Genomic DNA, 18,799 nt, shown 5'->3' on the forward strand with positions numbered 1-18,799 from the left:
GGTCCTTATGGAGTTTTTGCCTCAAGGGAGTCTTTTGTCCATACTCCCTGTGTCTGCCTGTCCATCTCTGTGATCCCCAACTGATTTATAACAGGAGTGTGGGGTGTTGTGAGGGGACGATATGCTGCTAGGGGCAGCCCTCAGTATGTCAGCATTTAGAGTGGTTGATTTATTCAAGGGAAGGCCCATGGACCATGGAGTTAAGGCTGCTCATAGCCGACAAAGCTAGGAACAGGCCCCAGCCTACCCTGGGAATCATAAATTACCCGAAAGCTTTGTTAGCAGCTTTGTCTTCTGCTCCTGCCCTTCTGCCACACTTACCCTTTATCCCCACTGATTTGGCCCCTGTCCTCACTCAGCATGATTAGAAGCCTGCCCCACGCCATCCAGCCAGGAGCAAACAGAGCCGCGGGGTATGTAGCAGTAGCTCTACTTTGCCCGATAACAGAAAGGCCTAAGTGACTTTGTTGCTGTCCCCAGTGGAGTGAAAAGCAGTGAAGCTACATCACTCTTCACACTGGTAGCATGCTGCTAGCACGTGTAGAGATTTGCAGATTTGCAGACTTTCTTTCTGTTTTTTTTAAACTGTCTTTTATAATCTGATACATGTTAGAATGATACGATGAGAAAAAACTGACCAGTAAAAGTAAATGCATGCATAAGATTAGCTAATCTTCTTAGTGGACCAAATCAAACATGCTGCTGTCTTTTGAGACCAATTTTAATCGCAGATGCAGAATTATTTCCAGCTGCACAAAGCTATCAACTGTGGGAGGCAATGACCAATCTAGTAAAACAAGCCAGTGCATTGCAGTAATATATGAAGTGCTTCACCAAATCCCTTTTACAAAACACCATATCACAGGTCAGCAGTGACTTATTTTAGATGATCATAAGTACTCTCTGTCACTTTCTCATGAAGTATTTTCTCTGCCAGTATGTTCTGGTTTCTACACTTTCAACAGAGACTTGGCAAGCCAGAGCTTCAGGCTCTGATTGCAAATGTATCATGTGTCCCATCAGAGTATAAAGAGTACATTAAATTAGCCCGGTAAGCATAAAGTCTATTCTGTGTTAAGACTGAGTGGCACTGGCCATAATGTGACCCTTTATTGTAGGGTTTGAGGTAACTCCACATCTCTTGCCAAAAGTATACAAGACTGAAGAACAGCAGATTTATGTATGTGCACTAAAGACACTTCCAGATAAATGAGGAGTACTGCTGGGAAAGTGAAAGGCTGACTCAGGAATAGATAAAATGCCAAGAGTCTTGAGTCTTGAAAGCCTGTAACCCAAATCTGATATCAGCTCTGGGCCGAAGAATCAGCAAAGGAGACATGCCGGTGAGTAAAAATAAAACCTTTGTGTGTGTTACAGGTCAGCAGGGAAGCATAAAGTGAATACTTTCATTCGCATTCTTATTGCGTCTTTGTGCATCCTCTGTCCTCCACCACATCCTCTGTCCTGACAGTTCACAGTCACCTAACAAAGGTGGGCAGTCATGGAAAATACAGTTAGTTCTCTGCTGCTGCCAGCCGACTCGACTTCCTTTCATAACCCACAACTGCCCTTCCTTCCCGGCTCTCTTCCCTCAGCTCCCTTGTTAGTGATTGTTAAATGACAAAGAGGGGAGCACACCCACCTAAAAATGCAGTAATGATAATTCAAATGTACACTGTTTTTCAGTTTTTCAGTTTTACATATTGGGGTGTAATAAAAAGAAAATCTGTAGTTTTTTAGCAGGTGTTGCTTTTTTTTTTTTTTTTTTAAATACAGCCTCGAAGGAACAACAGCACATGACATATAAAACTGCATCATTAATTATTTGACAAAAACAAAAACAAAATACGGAAACGGTGTGTAAAATGACTAAGTATGCCCTTACTCCTTCCATAGGTATTAAGTAAGAACTACATCATCCAAGCCTCAGTTAGCATGTTGTAAGTTAAAGTTCATGACAGTTGGAAAAAGACTGGATAAATATGGCTTGTTTAGAAGAGTTGCCACAATAAAGACTCTTCTCTCTAAAAAGAACATGGCGGCACAGTTTAGGTTTGCAAAGTTGCATCTGAATAAAGCACAAGACATCTGGAAAAATGTCCTTTTTACAGACAAGACCGAAATGGAGTTGTCTGTCTTGTCTGGTCATAATGAACACTGCCATGTCTGACATAAACCAAACACAGCATATCAACACAAAGACCTTAAATCCACTGTCGTGTACAGTGGCGGAGGGCTAACGACTGGGTTTATTTTGTAGCTACAGGACCTGATCACCTTGCAGTCACTGAGATGACCATGAACTTCTCTGTATTCCAGAGGCAAAAGTGAAGTCATCTGTCTGACAGCTAAGACTTGACCCACATAACAGGTCATATAACAGGACAATGAACTGAAGCACACCATCAAATCTGCAACAGAATGAATGAAAAAGAAAACAATCAAAGTGTTGCAATGGCCCCAAGTCCATATCTGAATCAAATGTGGTAGTAGGACCTTAAGGGTCTCAGTGAACTGAAACAACATTTAAAATAGAGACAAATATCATACAGAAGTTCTTCTTCAAGCTCGTAAAGGTCATTCTACAATGTCTGACTTAGCTTTTTAAGCTTTTTATTAATGGCATGGTGTTATGTGTCACATGTTGTTCATCTGAGGTTATAACCAGATTTGAAAACGTATATATTTCCTGACATGTAAAACCTTACAAGGTATACTTTCTTTTTACCATGCCTGTAAATGCATGCAGTGGAGAGGAGGTGGGGTCTAGGAATCACTTCCACTGGGTTCATTTCAGATCACAGTTTACTTTTTAAGTAAACAATAAGATGTTTGTTTCTAACTCTGGTCGGCTTCGTTCTCCAGATAGCAATAGGTTAGCCACAATAAGCTTTCAACAAGATAATGATTCGGCTAAGCTAACTAATGCTGCAGACACCAGTAAAGGGAGCAAATTGCAATTACAATTAAGACTGAAGATGCGGTTGCTTAATGAACACCTCTGGTAAGCAGTCAGATTTTGACAGACAGAACAAAGTTAGTGTTCAGTATTTATTCATGTGTTGTGACAAATACTCCAACACTTGTAGCTTAATTGTATTATTGACGAGAGCACATCTCTGAATCTCTCTGGAGACATGGATATAGATCGGTACACCAGAGGCTATCAGCTGAACTATCTCATCATTAATCCACACACAGTGAAATGTAAACCTGTCAATTAGTTCAACATGAGTTCAACATCTGGGCCCACCAAGAATGTACTAACATCTAGGTGCTTAATGTCCAAACATAAGAATGAATCTTGTCACGTAACGCTTTATAATACAAAAAATAAGCAGGCGAGTGGACTTTAATAGGTTACACATTACTGTTGACAAGAGCCTCGTTGTTCCATGAAAGATGTTTCCTGTTTCACAGTGAAAATTTCCTAGGTCTCTTGTTGTGTATAAAATTATTATTTGCCCTTTGTTGAGATTAATGATGCTTTTTAAACTGTTTTTTGTTGTCTCGGTAATTTTTAATCTCATGTTTGCAAGCACCAAAATTTTTCATGTCAGACCTCGTGACACCGCTATCCATTTATATTCGCCTGTAGTCTGTGTTTGGGGGCAAATGCTTAAGGTCATGCCATTTTTATTGTCAGTATTCAGCACAACCTATTGTGTTTCCTGCATCGGAGAACATTTTATATTCCAGAACTAGTTTTCCCTCGCTCTGCAACATCCTGAGGAGCCATGAACCGGGATAATGGGGTTGTCATCTTGCCACATGTTTATGGTGACCCGGAGTCTGTCCAGAGTGGACAAGCAGGGAAACTCCTAGCTGAAGACAGTGATGCATAGTTTCAAGCCAAAACAGGAAAACTGGGACCAACAGAAGAATCCAACACATCTTTATTCAGTGTAAACAAAGCAATTCTTGGAAAAGGCTGGCCACAACTCTGCTGCATGTAAACATGCAGGCTATATTAGTAGGCCACATTTCTATTCAGTTTACAGTTTTCAGACACTAATGACAAAGGATTTTTTTTCACATGTCTACATTGTTTTGGGAGCTTTTTATTAAAAATGTGATTAATATTTAAGCATTTTTATTCTCGTATCTATCGTATATAGTTGGCTATCTTTATAGTTTTCTGTAGAGGCTGAAGTTAGTGTGCCATGACACTGAGAAAAGGAAATGTCCTAGGCAATTTCATTCACCAAGGTCAGCATATTTCATCACAGAGAACTGGTCTAGCATCGCTTAAATGCTTCCTTAGTATTACGGCACGATCAGGTGGTTGAAAATGAGCACAGATGTGTAATTTCCACAACGAGAAAGAGATAAACAAGTTTATCGAGTCTGGGGTGAGAGTGAAGCCAAGAAGAAAATAGTGTAAGAGCTTGAACATAATTACTGGTTATAAAATAAGGGTAAAAAGTAAGATGCCTACTGGCTTTTCCCATGATCCAGAAAAGAAAGTAGGAATTTATCTACATTTGAAACCATTAATATTCACTTTTTAATTATCTCAGTGATTTTTGTGTCTGTTTAAGATACTGTCTACAGAAGAAAAAAACACATGACTGCAAGCTGGCTGGGGAATAGTTCATCAAATGTGCAGTTATTAAAAAAAAAACATGCACTCCTTGGCTGTAAAGACGTGAATTGAAAGAGAGTTTTGACTTGTTACGGTCCCTTTTGCCAACAAAAATAGGAGGGAAAGCTGTGTAGAACAAAGCTCTGTTGGTTTGCAGAAAAATAATAATTTTCATAATTCTTTTTTTCCTTCTCTTGAGCCGATGAAGTCCGCATTCAGGAAATCTTTCATCTTCGAGATCATTTTCCATGACTTTATTTGTAGAGGTTGCGCGCCAGTTTATGTCACGGCTTTCAAACTGAGGAGCTAATCAAATACGCCTTTCTTTAACAAACCACACACACAAAGAAGAGGTTTTTCACAAAGTTGGTGCTTTGAAAAGAAAGAAAACTACTTTTCATTTATTATTACAACTCAGTCTTTTCTGTGCACAGTGCCATAGCTGCTGTGTGAGGTCTAACCTGCCCATCAGCTCTGATGCTGTCTTTTGTGCTTCATAGTTAGCAGTAAAAAGCTGCTGATTTAACATTCCTGGCATCTGTTGACAGATGTTTATTTGCATTTTATTTTATTTTTTATCCTTAGCGTGCTTTTGCATGCATCATCTAATGCATCTGTTGAAGTAGTTTTACTATGACTGCTGGCATATACATGTTGCTTCAGAGAACTGGCACACAGTCCATATGACGTCTTCCAGTTCTCAGCAAGCTTTTGTTAATCACCTCCCTCCCTCGAGGGAAGCACTGCTGTTCTGACTGCTTGATGCCCATTGAGAAACCACTCCCAGAAACATTTTCTATGAAGAAAGTCATTCATTGCTGATTCAGTGACAAGTTAAATATGCTGGACATGAGCCCCTGGGGCTGTCCTCCAATTACGTAGGAAAAAAACTTGAAGGAATCAAATCTTTTTAAAGGAAATTTTAGAAAATGTGCTTTTTTTTGCATCTTGTGTTGAAAATGGTGCCAAATGTAATAAATTTAAGGTCATACTTGACGTAATTTGTACAACTGGAGGGTAAACATGATAATCCAGTGCCTTCCAGAGGTTTTATTTTTATGAGAGTCAGCTACATTACTCCTCCCACCCTAGAAATAGCAAGCTGTAGGTTTATTTTGTTAACAGTAGACAAAGCCAGGCTAGCGGCTTCCCATTGTTTACAGTCTTTGTGCTATGCAAAACTATCTGGCTCTACCCTTCAGACACATGGCATTAATCTTCTGATCTAATTTTCTGCCAGCAGATATTACTGAACATTGTGAATTATCCTAACCACTACATTGTTTAAATGTATAGCTTCAAATATGATTAAAGCACAAATTCTATTAATTCCTGACCCTTAAATCTTAAAGACATCTATCATATATAAATAGATAAATGGTACTTTGGTTTGTGGTATTATGTGAATCAAGCCCTTTAATTTTAAGAAGTTAAAATCAGCAACATCGGCAATTTTATCAGTCAAGTCTTCTGAGATGAAAAGGCATCTGAACATCGCTGTTTTATTTACACTGCAAAATCAAATGCAGGAAACTAATTTGTTATGTATAAAACTGAGTTAGTGACAGCTGCATCACATAACACGACATTCTCATGCTCATTTCATTCTTAATGGCTATAAAACCCCCAACTATTTACCGTTCTCTGTGATAAGAATGATTTTTCAAATTTGAGAGGAGAAACAGCCTCCTATAGATTTCCTCCCTTCTAGGTAAATTCCAGTTTCTCGTGGCTTGTTGTTTACTCAGCTGGGGTCAGTCAAGTGCTGCTGGTAGACAGAACCTCTCATTTGTCCTGCTGTTATCCACCAACAGCTCCTGAAACCTCTTAAACCCGTCTTTATTATCCTTAACACTTACTGAAGGGCCACACTCAACCTTCCTGCGCAGATCTCTCTTCCCCTCTTCTGCCCTCTCCCTCCTGCTGTCTCCGCTTGCCATCGTCCCTTCCCTTCGTTATACATTTATATGTATCTTTTTGTTAAAATTCATGAGTGCTTTCTATGTTTTCAGAGCCCCTCTGAGAGGTTAGAGGTCAGTGGAGTTTTATGGTCCCACAGTGCCAATTCTCCCAGAAGGGTTTGGGGGCTCCTGAGACTAAACATCTCAACATCCTCTCTAATGCGTTCAGTTTGTATCAGCCTCAAGATCCAAGTGGTGTGTTTGTATTCCTTTTTAACAAGCCTCCTCTGGTAAAATGTTGCAACTGTTGCGGTGCAGGATCACGTTGCAACACAATTTTACTTTTGTGTGGATTTATTAGCAGGTAGTGTGCTTGATTCCCCATTTTATCAAGCTCAAAAAAGTCTTTTGAGGAGAAAAAAAATTAAATTAAATGAGACAGGCCACGTGGGAGCAGGACTCAAATGTTGCTCCAAATGTGGTTTCTCACACTATCATCACACACATCCTCTGCAATGGAATTTATTTTCAGAGCATTTTAAATTCAGTTTTAAATTGAAGCAGTCAGTCACTCTGCCTGCATGAGCTTCCAACACATCAAATGCGATTTAGTCTAAGTAGGGCATTTAATGCTGAATGATCTAAGAAGGATGATGTTTCACTCCAAAGCCAGTATCACATGCATCACACATATCTCTTACTGGAACCAATCAAATGAATTGATTAACCAATTTAAATAAAACTAACTGAAAAAAAACATTAAATAAAAATTGGTCAAGCTCCCATGATTCCCAGAGTCACATTTAATGGCTGCTAGTGATCGCCGGACATGGTTGTTTGCTTGGTTGGCTTAATTGCACCATAGTTTGCCTGTACATCAGCCCGTGGCACTCACCAACATCTGTAGGTGATGTTTTATTGGATTATCATTGGTAGCAGAGGGCTGCTGGTAATTCCTTATGATAGATAACAGCCTCTGTCAATGAGAAAGACAAATAAACATCCATACCAGCACCCCCATGGTTACATCTGAAAACAGATCCTCTCTGCCTCCTGGGGCTAAAATAACAAACTCAATATCTGCTTTAACAGATACCATGCCTCCCCAGAGAGGTCATACTTCTGCAGCTACATTTCAGTGCTGTTCCCCACAGTCATGACTGCAAATAATGTGGACTACATGAAGAGTTAGCACAATACAGCACATATGGACATGTGGCTTTGTAATGTGCCTATAATAGGCGACAGCATGCTCCACTTTGAAGTGATGCAGGTCATTTCCAGAGCAGTAACATGTATGCTTTAGCAATCTGTCAGCGTTAATTTCAGCACCTGATTTCGTTTGTGTCACAGTGTCAGGGTTTAGCTGAGGATGAGTGACTAAACTGTCATACAAAATTTTCCCAGTAAATTTTTGTGGTGGTTTTACACCAATCATCTTTAAACTTTAAGGTTTTCTTATTACTACTTAGTAGTATGTTAAGATTTGCCTACTCTTTCTTTAATAAATGCTAGCGTGAAGGCCTGCAGAGCTTCAACCACATTGTGTAGTGTTATTATTAGCGTAAGGAGCACCATGAGTTACAAAAGATACAGATCACCACCAAAACCAACTGATTGCTCCTTGAATCTCCTTTCAGTGAACATAATAACACATTTTCTTCACTGAAAAGTGTAAAAAGAATAATTCAGTTACTGCAAAGTTATTCAAATTGTAAATTAGTTTGCCGGTTATTGAGATGTTCTGCAGGTTTGTCCAAGAAGACAAAACAAAGTGGAATGAAAACATTGTTTAGTACATGAGAAACCTAAACAAAAGGTTCCCATGCTTTGGAGGTCAGATTCTGCAGCACATTTCTTCAAAGGCTGACCTCTACTGGTTTTTTTTGTTGTTGTTTTGTTAATGACAGCAGAGTTGAGTCTTCCAGTAAAAATAAAATGCTGTCTTTCTCCTACATTTGGCCTGAACTTGAATGCCTGTGGAGGCAGGTTTGGTGCCTCATTGTGAAGCATCAGTGCAAGAATGAAACGGTGAACTCATTCCAGCTATGGGGGTCTGTAGAGAGAAAAGCTCACCATTGTGCATGTGGGTGAATAAATCAAAAAAGTGAAACAAGGAAATTCAAAAGTCTGCCAAAGACTATATTTCCCTTAAACTATCATTCAGAAACTGGATTTGTAGCTGTTATTGTTGAAGGCAGAGATCAAAATGAAACTGTTTTGAAATGTAGTCATTTTACACAAAAGACCAAACACAGACTTACTGGAGGATTAGCTTGAGGATCCTCACCCATTAAAAATAAAGAAAAGAAGAAATAAAAGCCAGAACAGCGATTAAAGCATGTGAGTTCCTGTAACCATTTACTCAAACTGAATAGTAGTACTCTACGATGAAAGTATTTGAAAGATAAACGATAAAGTACTTTGAGTCATTTCCTTTGCTTATGCACACATGTTGAATTTGCTTGATGGAATCCTGATATTTAAACCTGAAAAATGAGATCGCTGTGTGTTTTCAGCTATGAGCCTGTGGCGAGTGTCAGTCTAGTTCACTTCTTTGGTGTATGACTAACACATGTCAATACTGGATTGTTTGCCAGGAAATTTCATTCCAGTGTCCCCATTATGATATTATTCTTAGATAATGGCTTTGGTGATCCTCAATTATTTTCTCGAATTTGTACAAATTTCACATGTACGGTTTTAATTAAATTTGAAATTAAAATGACTTCAAAGCTATTGGATGGACTGTGATTAAATCTATCTGGTAGACACATTCATGTCCACATCAAAATGAGCACGAGAACGTTGGTGAGCAAACCAGGAAAACGTGAATGTGACATGACCTGTTTGACATTCGGTCTCCCAGAACCACCTACAGACACTTGGCTTTCTCCTTATTGTTCAGGCCTCAACATGCAAATCATCATTCGTTTTTATCACTCGATCAGAAGCAGGCACTTTGAAAATGCAGTGGGGAAATCTGATGACTTCTCTTTAAGCTATGTGGGAATGCCATGTTTTACTGGACAGAACGTGTTGGGAAACTGTCTGAGTTGGATTGAGAATTACGCTGGCTTTCACATGAGTGTTTTGTTTTTCAGCTTTTTGAGAACTGAAAAGATTTATTGGCAGAAAGTATCCAGACAAAGACTGTAGGGGAGGAATCAGACATAACCCCATGTCGCTCATGAAAAATCTGGATTTAGGTAAACTGCTGTAGGTTTTCTTTGTTGTCTGTCTCTGCTTCCGCAGCACAATTTGGACTCAATTTCACATTCATAAATGCTCTATATAAGGACAGTATATATAAACAGAGAGCCCGAGTAATGAGTTTGTAAGAAATAGCATTGAGAGCAATTTTCAGGTCCGTCCCAAGGGCTGGAGGGGTAACATGGATGTAACCTTAAGCATTTTCTGGATTGCAGAGTAATTACTGAATGGGACCGCAATAACAGCTTCACTCTCTGGAGTGAAATTAACAGGCCTGAGAAGGTGTGAGATGATCTTTCACCCCAGAGGAAATCACACACAAAGCAGCCACTCATGTCTCACACACACACAAACAGACAAACACGCATTTAATTCCACTGTATTTTTTCATAAACTGTCCAATAAAATGCCAAATTATTCCTCTATATCATTTCCCTTTCATCTGTCATTCTACTCTTTTTTTTCCTCTCCATCTTCTGATTCTTTTGTGTTTTGTCTTTCTTTCATATGCCGGAAAGCAGAACTACTTTCTCCTTGACCTCCTTCTCATGTCAGTCTGCCCTACATCTTTAAATTATTACCCTGATTCCTCTTTTTTTAGTTACTGATGCTGTAATCATGTCTAGTAGGTACTTTCATTCAAGAATTCGCTCTCCTTTTATATCCAATAAAATCTGTCGGAGATGAGGTAAATAGGGCAGGCATGTAAATCAATGAGCTACCCTGTTCAATGCTGTCAGCAAACCCATCTTTTCTGAACCGCTATGTCCACAGATGTTCATTTGACAAGGATGGAAGGAGGACAAAGATATGCTAATACTCCCTACAGTTAAGAAAACACATAGAAGTCCTTTTTGTCATTTTTGATTCTTCTGTTGTGAGTTTTATTTTGACATATATCAACCATGGCTATCACGTTTGTGCCACTTTTATTGTGTTTGAAATTTCATTCCTGACATGTTGGCAACATTCATTTTCATATTAACTCTTGATGGTTGGTTGCAAGCAATAAAACCCCAGCAGGGGGTCGGCGGCTGAAATAAGCTCTGCGCTGAGCTAACCATCCAAAGCGAGAGCAGGAATGGATACTGCAGCAGTGCTTTTCACAGGGTTGAATTAAACTCCCACAGCTAAGCAAGAACAGAGAAATTTGTCCACAACTGTGAAAATTGCAGCCTCTTTTTGAAAGTGGGAGGGACACTGTTAGCGTGCTTGCGGGTGTATATTTGTGTCAGGAAAGGTGGTTGTCGATGCTGACATGATTGTTTATGTAAGTGGCCTTGAAAAGCTGGCATTGAGTTTGTGGAAGACGGATATGGCCGGCACTTGGTGTTACTTTGATAGAGACACAACCCACTTAGCAAGAGTATTTCTTTATCGTGACACGTAAAAGCCAGAGGCTGCACAGTTTGTTGAAAGCTTTAGATTTTAATGTGTTAAAGGAATACCTCAAATAACAGCAGGATGCTCTGTCTGAGTGTCATTAAATGTTGCTGAGGAGGCTTGTCAGCTACCACCCAAGAACAGCTTTGCTTTCACTATCCCATTCTTGCTACTGAGTCTCCAAATTAGGCCAGCGCTGCAGGCTCTCGTCACTTGAAAACATTCACTTGACACCGTGGCTTCTCCAGCTGTGCTTTGTAAAGAGAAGTACACTAAAAGAAGACAACAAGACTCAATTTAAATGCATGTGACAGTTTGAGAAGGAACAGCTCACAGTTCAGTCTCTTTGCAGGTGGAGAGACGTATTCAGTTACTCTCACAAAGTGGAAGATTCACATGTTGGCTGCTTTGCCAGCTTTGTTGAAGATTCCACTTCGAGGAAAGCAGAAAGCACTGTGTTAGAGTTTATGTTGCCTGTGTGGGAGGAGGATATTGTAGCATAGCAGTTACAGTAAGGTAACAAAATCTACAAGGGTGATGTGGTGCCAGCGTTAAAATAGCTTTTATTGCTTTGGTGAAATCTGCACTTTTTCACATAATTTTATCCAGTCCAAGTATCATTTCTTTCTTTGTCCGTGATTTGGGTTTACTTAATATTTAGGATGAGCCAAACTTTTTGAGAAGGTTCTTTTGTTGTTTCGACTTCAAATCGATTCAGTTCATATCGGTTTTATTAACATGTTGCAATTTGTCAGAAGTAAACCCAAATGGCTGAACAGTTTTTTAAGCATATCCATGCATGAGAACGTTTGTTTTTCGGAGCACTGAAATTAATCTAAACCATGTGAGAGTACGAAAGTAACTTCATGGCTAATAACTGTAGCTTTTGCAAATATAGTGTAGATCTCCTGATTATCGAAATTCATATGGGTTTGATTATAAATTTCTTAGTAACCTCTTAGCTGATTACTAATCTCACAGAGCAGATGTTGTCTCTGTATCTTATTGGGGCAGAAGTCACCAATGGGATTTTATCTTTTATCACTTGAGCTATTATTCTTTTGAATAACTGCATGTATGGTTTTGTGCAGTTTCTGCCTCAGTGTACACAGGCTTTATGCATGCACATGTATGGTTTTTTTTTTGGTGCAGGTTTTCAGAGTACACTTTATGGCCAGTCCTGCAAAAACCGTGCAACTGTGCATCCTGATTTTTGAGCTTTCATGAAGAGGCCAAAGGAAGGGAAACACATCTCTGCAGTCTCTTTAAGCCATGCCAGATCAGTCTCGGTTATGCTGTAATTCTGAAGTTCAACGTTCATGTTTTCAACACAGCTTTTATGATCTCTGGATCCTGGACTGGTGAGAACACTCGGTAAAGTACAACTGCTGCAATTATTTATTATGGTAATTGGAATGCACTATTAGAGTTTATTCCTTAAATAACAGCTGGTAGCTGAACTCTCTCCCTCTTTACTGAAGTCAGTAATAAACAGACAGGTTACAAGATCTCCTTTACACTATGTGTCATACAATTCATACCAGATTGATAGAATTCCTTTCAGTCTGGCTATTAGAAAACCTTTGTTCTAGATTCTTTTGATGTGTTTTATTTAAAGTGCAACAGACAACTGGTTTGTCTGTGAGGTTGTGTTCGTTTATAACAATAGATGTGATTCCAGGAAAATGTCTCTAAGTCAGCCAGATGGATAGAGACAAATGCACCAAGCAAACTTTAAGGTGGATAGACTTTACTGTTCCTTTGTGCGCATGGCAGAAGGCTCTAAGCTTTACTTGATTTACTTGGTGTGCCTCCAGTGGTTTCCTGTGAATTTGGATCTCAAGGGCAGGTTGCGAAAGAGGAGAGTAGAGCTGGATGCCTGCGTGGTGTGAGATCATCTTGCTCTGATTATTGCTCTGATCCAGTTGTGCTGTGAAGACCGATTTAAAGCTAACATCTGCGCAAAGATAATCAAATGTTTTTTTTATCGCATCTGGAAAATAATATTCATTAGTCATTGTAAGTTTAGATTTACAGAAACAGTCACTATTATTGATGTAAACACAAGAAAAGTGTGGACTGTTGGGGGAATTTGGGAACTTAGTAGTGATACAAGACAAAGTGAGGGTCAGCAGCACAAAGTGGGAAGGTACCAATTCTCTGACACAAACAATTGAAGCAACTACTAATGGATACAAAGACTACAGTTAATTGGCAAATGAAGGGGTAGGATATTTATCAGGTGGTTACCTAGACAACCAGAACCTATAGACTGTCTGCTAGTGACTTTAGCGCTATAGGCTAATTAGTTAGCAGCATGCGTACAATGACAATGTGGACATGCTGCATATATGTATGGACACAAGTACTGGAGTTTAAGTTCAGTTACGTTCAAGTGTCAAATAAGAAGCCAACTTTGCAACAAGTAAGTTTGTGAAATTTCTTCCTTCCTCGACATTCCGCGATCACCTGTAAGTGGCATCGTTGCAAAGCGTTAAAGAGCATCAAAGAGCATCTCAGCCACAAAGTGCCAAACACCGTAAAGCTAAGCTGCTGTTTGCTGAGTTGCATATTGTGTAAGATGTCAACCCTCTGCTGCCTCAATAACTGCAAAGCTATGAACTTCCTCTGGCAATAACATAAGCATAAAAACTATGCAGGTTCATAGCATGGGTTTCCATGGCCTGTAGGTTTAATGTATACAGCGGGGAAAATAAGTATTTGACACATCAGCATTTTTATCAGTAAGGGGATTTCCAAGTGGACCATTGACACAACATTTCCACCAGATGTTGCCATCAAGCCAAATATTGACGTCATACAAACAAATCAGAACATATAAGTATACAAGTTAAACCACAATAAATAAAGTGAAATGACACAGGGAATAAGTATTGAATACATGGAGATAACAAGGGGCAAAATGACATAGAAAGCCAGGAGATCACCTGAAATCTGTCAGTATTGATAGAGAAATCCTGTCCCCTATCAGTACTAATTGATATCAGCTGCTTTAGTCCTAATTGATGGCCTATAAAGGCTCCTCATTACCCAGAAGGCACACAGGAAAGACTTCATGATGGGTAAAAGCAAAGAACTCTCTCAAGATCTTCGTAATCTTATCGTTGAAAAGCATTTTGATGGGAATGGTTATAGGTGCATTTCCAGAATGCTGAATGTTCCTGTGAGCACTGTGGGGGCCATTATCCGGAAATGGAAAGTGCATCAGTTCACCATAAACCTGCCACGATCAGGTGCTCCACGCAAGATCCCTGTCCGAGGAGTCCAAAGAATAATCAGGAGGGTTCTCCAAGAGCCAAGAACCACTCGGACAGAACTTCAGGAAGACCTTGCATCAGCAGGTACTGTTGTTTCAAAGAAAACTATAAGCAATGCACTGAACCGCCATGGCATCCATGCACGCTCACCACACAAGACTCCATTGCTGAACAAAAAGCATGTCAAGGCTCGGTTAAAATTTGCGCAACAGCATTTGGAGAAGCCTGTGGATTATTGGACGACTATAGTATGGTCAGATGAAAGCAAAATTGAACTTTTTGGCAGTCATTCTACACACCATGTTTGGAGAAGAAATGGCACTGCTCACCACCCCAAGAACACCATACCAACAGTCAAGTTTCGGGGTGGAAGCATCATGGTTTGGGGCTGCTTTTCAGCAAGGGGTACTGGCAGACTTCATATTATTGAAGGCAGGATGAATGGAGAGATGTACCGGGACATTCTGGATAAAAATCTGCTGCCATCTACCAGGAAGCTAAAAATGAAAAGAGGGTGGACATTTCAGCAAGACAATGATCCCAAACACAAGGCCAAGGAAACAATGAAGTGGTTTCAAAGAAAGAAAATCAAGTTGCTTGAATGGCCCAGTCAATCACCTGACCTAAATCCCATAGAAAATCTATGGAGAGAACTGAAGATTAAAGTTCATAAAAGAGGCCCAAGGAACCTTCAAGATTTAAAGACCGTTTGTGTGGAAGAATGGGCCAGAATCACTCCTGAGCAATGCAGACGACTGGTCTATCCATACAAGAGGCGTCTAGAAGCTGTAATCACCAACAAAGGCTTTTCTACAAAGTATTGAATAAAGTGTGTTCAATACTTATTCCCTGTGTCATTTCACTTTATTTATTATGGTTTAACTTGTATACTTATATGTTCTGATTTGATTGTATGACTTCAATATTTGGCTTGATGGCAACATCTGGTGGAAATGTTGTGTCAATAGTCCACTTGGAAATCCCCTTACTGATAAAAATGCTGATGTGTCAAATACTTATTTTCCCCGCTGTAGGTGGTCCTTTACTTCTGTCCATATAATTTTTATGGTGTTTCTCATTACCTTAATCTTAATCAAATTCAAATGTTACCTCTTTAAAACAAAACACACACCTCTGCCCACACACACACACACACACACACACACACACACACACACACACACACACACACACACAAGCCCCCTTAATGTACATATTTGCCATTCCACCCACTTTCAACGCAGAGTTGCAGAGGGGACAGGAGTCTATCACAGCTGTCATGGGGTGGGAGGTGGGTAGATCTTGGAAGGTTGCCACTCTACCACAGGAATAACAGATGCAGACAGCCATTCTCACATTGAGGCCTACAACCAATTTAGAATCACTATTTAATTTCTCAAGCACTTCTCTGGATTGCAGGATAAAGCAGTTGTACCCAAGAGAAGTCATGCAAGCATGGCTACAGCCATGTGGCAGGTTTGAAGCAGGAACCCTCTTTCTTTCTGATCTGACACGGTCACATAGGGCCACCTACACACAAATTTAACACAGGTTACATGTTTCCACCACTGAGTCATGTCTTTTGACAAGTGTATTGACTTAAACAGTCCTTGTCAAATTTGAAACTAGACCAGAGAAACTCAAATAGCTATACCTAATGAAATAAAGACCATCCCAAATATTTGTGGGGTATCAGTTGCATCAAAATGCCATTCAGATGTATCATGGGTAAAACTGATGTTTCTTCATTTTGTTTCTGGGAAACTGAATTGTTTGTGGAGGAATAATGTTGGTGGGGAGTATTAGAGATCAGACCTCCCGTATGTTTCATATAGGCAGCGTGCTCAGCCACTGAGTCATACCGCAGGCCAACAGAAGCATCTCTATATAGAAGCGCTGGAGATGTGGCAAGTACAGTATATCAGCTACATCTCCAGATAATAGAGTAACTGTTTCTTTTTTTTAATGGCGTTTCACATCCTTCATGGGCTTTTGCCCAGTCTCTTTGTATATCACATGCTGCCCAAAGCTACACATGGAGGGACATTCAGCACACCATTCATGGAGGCATCATGGAGAGATCAACCAATTAGGATGTGGGTGATAATCCTGAAAGGAATGGAGATGAAGGCAAGCAGAATGAGATATATGGGTGAGGTTTAAAGTTGGTAGTGTTTCAGCTTCTCTGGGCCCCACAGACAGAGGCCTCCTACTGTCCCCTGAGTGTGTGACTCCTTTGTGTCTCATACCTAACATCAAGTGATTGCTGTGTTTCTTCTGGGCTTGAAAACATATTCACACTAAAGGAATTTGGTTCCATAGCTGGTGTTATTGTGTGGAGGGAAGGCCCCACATCTCTGAGAACAGCTGTGTGGAGATGGATGGAGTTAGGACCCATAACCTTGGAAATATTAGCACATGAAAGGTAGAAAGACTTCAGGAGGGCTATTTTAGCCGCTCACAGGGGCCCCTCTATTTGCCTCCCCTTCGTTCACAAACAGAAACGCATATGACAGTGTTGTTACACGCTGCATGTTGGTCACTCAACATCCGCCGCAGAGCCCAACTCCTCTAAGACACTTAGCTGAGTAATTTTGTCATAATTATGATTAATGCTCTGGCGGGTCACTGGCAGTGTTAAGGAAATTAACAGCACTCGGTGCCCCCCTTCACGCAATCAACAAGTCATTTACAAATCATTGCTTGATTCGTGGAAATGTGCAACAGGTCATCTGATATATGAACAGCTTTGACTGTGCCTGTGTTTCCCTTGGGGAGCGTGAGCTCGGTGCACACAGTGCCTCAGGACAGTGGCCTGGTCTGGGCCAGGTTATAAGTAACAACAAAAAGGAGGAAGCAGGAGGGACACTTTGGTTGAGAGAGAACAGAAACCTCTCAGAGTGCTTCCAAAAATTTTCCGTGGAGCTGTCATGGCCCAAGAGGTTTATAGCTGTTCTAGTATTTGTGGTCTTGATTTGTGTTTCTTGAATTGTTGAACTCCTGTTTTGATTTCTTTATTAGTCTAATAGATTGTGAGTTTTGTTTAATGTGATATTACTAATGCTTTTGCTGTTTTTATTTCACAGTTATTGCAGTGATTAGTTTCAGTCTTGCAGTCTGGCGTTTCAGTTCATGTCTTGATCTTTGTTCTCGGAATAGTTGCTATTTCCTCTTTGTTTCCTTGTCTGCTCTTGTATGGGTCTTGTCCCTGTTTAGTAGCTTGTTTGCTTTACTTTCCACCTCACTTTGAAGGTTGGATTTCTGTTGTGTCTTGTTCTGCTTTTACTTTCTGTTGTCCCTCCTTTGTAATTGTCATCCTCATCCTAACTGTCTTCAATATGTTCAGCTGTGACTCCGCACCATTTCTCCTCTTGACTAATCAGCTCTCTCTGTGTATGTATACTTCTTTCTTTCCTCTTTCCTTTGTTTTACTTTCCCTGGTTTGTGCTATTTTCCTTGTTTCCTCATGCTTGTTTTGGGGTTTTTTGTTTGAGTTGCTTTTTTCTGTTTTAAATGCTTTATTTTTTATGAGCTGTGAAAGCTTGCGTTTGTTTAGGTCATTCAGCCTTCAGCTGCCTCCATTTGGCTCCTAACCTTATTGCTCAAAACTCTCTCACAGACTGAATACAGTTGGTATATTGTATTTGCTTCAGTAAAGGAAGATGGACAACATCTGGATGTCTAGTTTGATTAGAAAAGGGAAAGAATCAGTACTTAAGGGCATCCACTCAGAGAGATGATAAAGATTAGAGACAGCTCTTCATGCAAGATATGCAAATACACGCGCCATGATACATCTGCTCAGGGTGAAAGCTCACCTCAGTGAGATTGCCTCTGAAGAGTTTCTGTGATATTCTACCAACAGTGTCCTTGTCGTTTATAACCATTAGATAACTGGAGTCAGACACTCTCAAATGCAATATATTGTTTCAGAAACATGGGAATGGTATTAACTGAGCGCGTTATCTCACTCATTGAGGCTCCAAAGTCAACTTTTCCAAAGAAAACCACAGCTTTAATAATACAATGAGATTTATTAGCTAAATGCAGTCTTGCCAACTTTCATACGCCCAAGAGCGTGTAATTACTATGGATTTTTTTATTTGGCTCTTTGGTATGCTGCTTGCCATAATAAGTAAGCAGTTGCATGAACATGTATCTTCAACCTTATAGCATTTCAGGGTGCCAAAGGATTTAAAGAGACAACCTATCAACTGCAAAAAAACAAAGATCAATCCCATATGATGGCCAAGTATCTGCCCTGCAGTAGCTGACCCCATGCTCAAGCTAATTAGGGAGTGGGTGAAACAGAAAAAGTCAAGTTCCCCTTTGGGAGAACAGAAGTGAATGCCCTCTCGTGAATATGGATACCAAGAACAACAAGCAAAGAAAAATAAAGGCCATGAGTTCAGCAGTCAATATTGTTTTATAAATAGATC

The sequence above is a fragment of the Aulonocara sp. 'chitande type north' Nkhata Bay genome, linkage group LG13 (genome assembly GCF_057382095.1).
Source record: "Aulonocara sp. 'chitande type north' Nkhata Bay isolate Kocher_YH1m ecotype deep benthic linkage group LG13, A_spYH_male_GT1.1, whole genome shotgun sequence".
Taxonomy (NCBI): Eukaryota; Metazoa; Chordata; class Actinopteri; order Cichliformes; family Cichlidae; genus Aulonocara; species Aulonocara sp. 'chitande type north' Nkhata Bay.